Source organism: Coenobita brevimanus, chromosome 103 (assembly GCF_032717465.1).
Source record: "Coenobita brevimanus isolate Jiangsu-jjx chromosome 103, ASM3271746v2, whole genome shotgun sequence".
Classification (NCBI taxonomy): Eukaryota; Metazoa; Arthropoda; class Malacostraca; order Decapoda; family Coenobitidae; genus Coenobita; species Coenobita brevimanus.
Window position 1 is genome coordinate 8,171,177 of NC_137056.1, and position 6,327 is coordinate 8,177,503.

The 6,327-nt window shown below is 43.2% G+C and overlaps 1 non-coding gene across 1 annotated transcript; it reads right to left on the reverse strand.

Moving 5' to 3' along the window:
• Positions 1–6,255: 6,255 nt before the first annotated feature.
• TRNAE-CUC (transfer RNA glutamic acid (anticodon CUC)) lies at positions 6,256–6,327 on the reverse strand. Its single transcript has one exon. It is a non-coding gene; the product is annotated as a tRNA-Glu (tRNA).

Sequence of the window (6,327 nt, forward strand, 5' to 3'; positions counted from 1 at the left end):
TGAGAACGTATGTACACAGTGACATCAAAGCCCGCCTGCTACTTCACTGCATTTACATAACACTTGGAACATGTCCGTCATTTTTCTCCGCGACGCGTCATATCCATGAAATTCATTTATACCAGCTTAGTAATGCTTGACAGTAAAATAGAGTAAGAAGTACACTAAGAGAAAGATACTATTAATGCAGAGAGTTGGTGTATACTTCATGCTTCCTGCATAATACTGTACGGTGACTAAAAATTGGTAGCAAAAAAGGAAGATGAGAAGGATGAGTTGACTCGGTAGTGCTAAACTGAGGAGCAGAACAACATGTACAGGTTTAAGTAGATATTTGAGCATAGAGAGTGCTAGTAAGGTGATGTGCACGGGTAGGCTGAGGAGGCTGGACAAGTGTAGCAAATGTGTGAGAGTAACTGGGTAAAACGCTGTACAGACCTGAATGTGGAAGGGACACCCGCTGCTGGCAGACCCGAGTACACTGAATGAGCTCCTGCAAAAGGGAGAAGATATCTCCGAGTTAGGAAATTTGTTTGGCATCGAGGATCGGAACGGTTAAATAGACTGCAGTTTAGAAATCAGTCATCAGGTTCAAGAAAAAAAGGCTGACACAGGTTTGTGTGGAAGACAAAGTAAAGACAAGCATAGATATAGTCCACGTTCCTTGTTCCTCTTGGAACGTGCGACCAGTTCCCCGACTTATCTTTTACTTGTTTTTGTAGGAAGGTCATGGAAAGCCTAGTGGTGAATCTTTCCATCACGTTCTTCCTGCAGTAACAGTCTAAGTTACGAGAGAAAATATATCTCATACTGCGAATCTCAGCTGTGACCTACGATTATCAAAGTAGCAAATGGAAGCAGATAAGGAACCGGGTAACGAAGGGAAATGCAGACAAAATCCTTATTTCCCCACATTCACCCACACCCTCTTCCCCGCACCCCTTCACCATACCGTCCTCACACACTCCCTTCTCGACCCCCACCCCTCCCCACATCCTCTTTCCCACACTCACACCTTTCCCACCCCACCCCTCCTCACACCCTCTTACACACAAACACACACACACACACACACACACACACACACACACACACACACACACACACACACACACACACACACACACACTCCTCCCCCCTCACACACACCTTCCTCATTTCAAATTGGATGGGCTGGTGGTACACTGGGGAGCTTGCTTGGTACACTCAGCTCGCAACTGAATGAACACGACTTCGATTCTTCAAGCCGGTCAGAGTATGAGGTAGTCTGTTTCCCCCTCGTCCCTCCTAATCCAGCAAAAGAGGTGAGTACAGTGGCTGGGTGTGGCGTTGACAGGTGTGCTTCGATTTCCAAGGGAATATTGGGACTTTGGCAAAAAATGTATTCCCTCCCTTAATGACCCTCGCGTTGTCGATAGGCATAAATCTAGCCCTCTTCCTCCCTCCTCCTCCTCTTCCTCCTCCTCCTCCTCCTTCTCCTCCTCCTCCTCCTCCTCCTCCTCCTCCTCCTCATACTTCTTCTTCTTCTTAGGGGCGTTGTGGGGAACGGTTCTCTGACCACCATTACTCCGTTACGACCATTAGTTTCCGTACCATTACCTGCTGTGTGTGTGTGTGTGTGTGTGTGTGTGTGTGTGTGTGTGTGTGTGTGTGTGTGTGTGTGTGTGTGTGTGTGTGTGTGTGTGTGTGTGTGTGTGAGTGAGTGCGTGCGTGTGCGTGTGCATGTGTGGGTAGGTGTGGGTAAGAAAGAGAGAGAAAGAGGCGTACAGAAAGAGAGAGAGGGAGGGAGGGAGACAGAGGAGGAAGCTGAGAGTTGGAGTGAAAGTGAAAGGCAGAAAGAAGAAATGGGAAGAGAGGCGATGTTAGGAGGGATAGGGAGGAGAAGTTAAAAGAGGATGGAAGGAGCAGAGAGGAGAGAATAACAGGTTAGGACAGAAAGGGAGAGGCGAAGAGAAGAACGATAAGGAAGACTGGAGAAGTGAGAGAGAGAGAGAGAGAGAGAGAGAGAGAGAGAGAGAGAGAGAGAGAGAGAGAGAGAGAGAGAGAGAGAGAGAGGAAAAATGGGTATATATAAAAAGTGGAGAGGTGAACTGATTCTAGCACGAGAGGAGTACACTTTAACACAATTATGGGTCTATGCAAGTCTGCTGGGTAGTGAATTCATAAAATACAAAGTCTATAGAAAAAACTAATAATTTTAATAATTTGTGACATAGCGTGATTATAGGCGAATTCCTGATAGATTACAGTAAAAACAGTGTCAGCTGTGGTAGATGAAAGCTCCCACCATCCACTCACTTCATATAATGCTTATTTCAGATGCCTCTGCACTGAGTGTCAAATCAGATGGCTTCCTGTAACCCTGAAAATCATTTACTACTTTGGGTGGAAACCGTATAACCAAAAACCGGACGCCAGATGGCCTAGCAGGTTAAGGCACTCCAACTGGCTGTTACGCATTATGGTTTTAGCCTAAGGAGTGGTTGGGGTTTATTGTTCAATAATAGCACTTAGAGACGAGTGACTGGTCATACTACCCTTAAATGTCGGGACTGAATAAATTAGCCCCAGAATCCTTCGCTTCTGAAAGGGCAATAAAGGACTGCATAATGAGTGGAAGAATGGATGGATGGGTGGACGGATGGATGGATGGAAGGTAAGCAGTAAACACAGTTTCTCAAATATCTTGAATTCAGGATATCAAATTATTTTTGTGGCTTGTAAAAAGTGGTTAAGATTTTTTCTATTCATTTCCCATGGTCGTGTGAGAACAATCTAAATCTCCAACTAAACATAAACAACTGTCATGTAAGAATAATCAGTTTCCAGTGTCCCTGTATAACCAACAGAAGAAGAGGAACCTGGATTTAACATCCACTGTTGTTGGTTGTATTGTATGGGAAGATCAGGACGTAGTAAAAATTTACTGCTTGTCATGGTGAATGTCGTGTAGGCGTTAAGTATACTACTAATATTGGAGTTGGCACAGACCTAAGAGGCTTCGTAGGACGTTTTTCTTAGCGATTTATTTTGCATATTTCACGATGCCATTCTTCTGTATACTATTTATTTCATTTTAATAAGTAACCAGTCTGCATCAATGACACACATTACGACACTGAGGTATAATGCACAGAATAAGTTGCCAAGGAAGAGGTGTTAGGACTCTCCAAAGAAAGCTACCCTAAATCTGAAGCATCTTCGTGGAATCAACACAGCTCCACCTAGACAAAGGCTCCCACACCTTGGTTTTACCCAGCATATTCAGCGTCTCACCTTGAGGCTGAAAAACAAGGGTGGAGCATCACACTGGAGACTGACCATATACTAGTACATCCCAGCACACGCCCTTACCACACCACACCACACCACACCATACCACGCCACACCACACCACATCATACTACACCACACCACACCATACCACACCCTACCAAACCACACCACACCACATCACACCTCACCACACCAGGAAGGAGAAAGGAATGGGGGGGGGGAAGGAATAATAAAGATGGAGCGTGAATGAAGCAAGAAAGAAATAAGGAAGAGAAGAAGAAAAGAATGGAATGGGTAGGAAGACAAAGAACAAAGATACAGGAAGGAAGAAAGGAATGAACATGTTCAAGAAAGGAAGGGATGACAAAGACTCTCTCTCTCTCTCTCTCTCTCTCTCTCTCTCTCTCTCACACACACACACACACACACACACACACACACACACACACACACACACACACACACACACACACACACACACACACACACACACAACGTCATCCTTCCCTCACTCGCTTCCTGATAAAAGTAAAATAACACGAAAAAAGAGGTAGTTTAATTACTACGAAAGGTTTCCCCTAAACAGAGGAAAAATCGTCCAATGCTGAACTCGTCTACAGGCACCGAGAATAAGTCCATAAAAAGGTTCATGGAGATTGTTTCAAATTTTTCAGCACGAGAGGCCTTTCCATAGCTGAATAAATCCTCTGGAAGTGACAAAATTAAATTAAAATGGACGCTAGAGACGATTTTTAAAAGGAATAAATTTGTCATAAAATTTACAAGAACCCATTAATAAGGGAAGTTAGAAGCCTTCCCTTAACAGAATAAAGTCACCTGAAATGAGCAAAAACAAAATGAAATAAGGCGCAAGAAGATTTAACGAAAATTCATAAGTGTCTGAATGAAAGAAGAATGATTACTGTATTCAACTTAGGAGAGACTTTTTCGAAATGGAAGAGTTTGATACAACCTTTCATAACCCTTTCAGTACGAGAGGTACTTCCAAAGATAAACATACACTTTAAGAACATTATGAACGACCTCACACTATACTCTGATTTACCTGGCGCAGCGACGCAGGAAAAAATAAAAATAAAAATAGTGTCATCTTACTGAGGACGACTAATTTTACGTGACCTTTTAATCTTGAAGGTGTCAATGGGGAGAGTATATATAGATTAGGTATTGGTCGGCCATATATAACCAGCCATACGTGCTCTAGCTGCCCTACTGAGCATTGGGACCTGTTATTTACGTAAAAGACACACACACACACACACACACACACACACACACACACACACACACACACACACACACACACACACACACACACACACACACACACACACACACACCAAGAGTCCCCAGTGAACTACATCATGAATTACTTCTTCATTAACCCTCTCAAGCTCGGAACAGCTCTAGTATTCCCTTCCTAGTAACGTCAGACGATTTCCTTCAAGTAAAAGTAAGTCCTAAGAGCCTGAGAGTGTTGATATTTCGTGAACGTGGGGTCCTGTGTTTGGTTTGTATCCTCTTCGTTTCTGTTCATCCAGCAGTACAATTGAGGACCTGGATGTAATTTTGATGGTTGTACGCCGTATGCTAAGGGAAGATTGGGCCTTAGAAAAAAATGGGTCTTCCTTATTGATCACCGAATAGTTGACTGGCATTAATATAAACCGTCTTCTTCTTGTGTCTGTTTTGAGAGAGAGAGAGAGAGAGAGAGAGAGAGAGAGAGAGAATCTAACACAACTACTAATCCTGTCTACTAATGCATGACCTAACTACTTACGCTACCACATTATCAGGTCTCAAACTAACCCATAATGAGGTATTCTAAAAAGCAAGAGTTTACTCTAAATGTATACCCTAAATTTGGACATCATCAACCCTTTCCCTGAGGCTAATGAACTGGGGTATCAAAGGCTAACATCATCATCCGTAGCAGGGAAAAGAGGTTTTAATGACGATGATGATGATGATGATAATGGTGGTGATGGTGGTGGTGGTGATAACAACGACGACAGTGATGATGATGATGATGATGATGATAATGGTGGTGATGGTGGTGGTGGTGATAACAACGACGACAGTGATGATGATGATGATGATGATAACACCATTTTATTTTTAACAGACAAATCCTAGCAATGAACGTCTTCAAAAACTAACTTGACTGTCTCTTTCTCTGCTATTGTTACACCTAGAAATTTTACTCAGAATAACACAGGACGATTATGTTCAGTCGAGATAAATCTTGGCACGTGAGAATTTGACTGAGGCTAATACAGGACGGTTCTGTTGAGATAAACCTTACCAGATATTATGTTGAAGGAGCACTTAACAGAATAAAGGAGTCTGGCGTCTTTATTTTGCTGCTTATTTCATTATGTTACGTGAAATACGGGTCAGCTACATTATATTCCCATGACTGTAATAGACGTGTGCTTGCCTTCCCCTGCTCGAAAAAAATTGGCACGAATTTGTAGTAGCTTAGCAGAGTTCGGAACAGCTTCTTAGCAATTTATTTTGCCTGATACATCTTTATATCCTCTCGCACGTTAATTAAGCAAACTAACTCGCTAAGATGAAGGTACTGCAAAGTCTTCTATGCCACCTAGAATACGGGCCTATGTAATAAGAATTCGTGCAATGAAGTGACGAGATGTTATGATGCCGGATCAGTAACTTGCTCACTGCTCAGTCGCTGCGGCCAGCCTAGAAGGGTTCTTAGCACTTCCTCCTTGGTGCTATTTATTTATTCATTCATTTATTTATTTATTTACATCGATATAGAATCCAGTACAAGATACAGCAATATATTAATACACCACATACAAGGAAGAGGTAGTCAGGAGCCTCCATAGCCGACGAGAAAAAGGGTCAATGTGAAATGTTGCTGTGACAAGCCACTGGTCGGGGCTGGCAGGGACTGCTTTTCAATCCCATCTCACTGACAATAATATAACATTCCCGTGCCGGGAATCGAACCCGGGCCTCGCGGGTGAGAGCCGCGTATCCTAGCCACTAGACCACACGGGA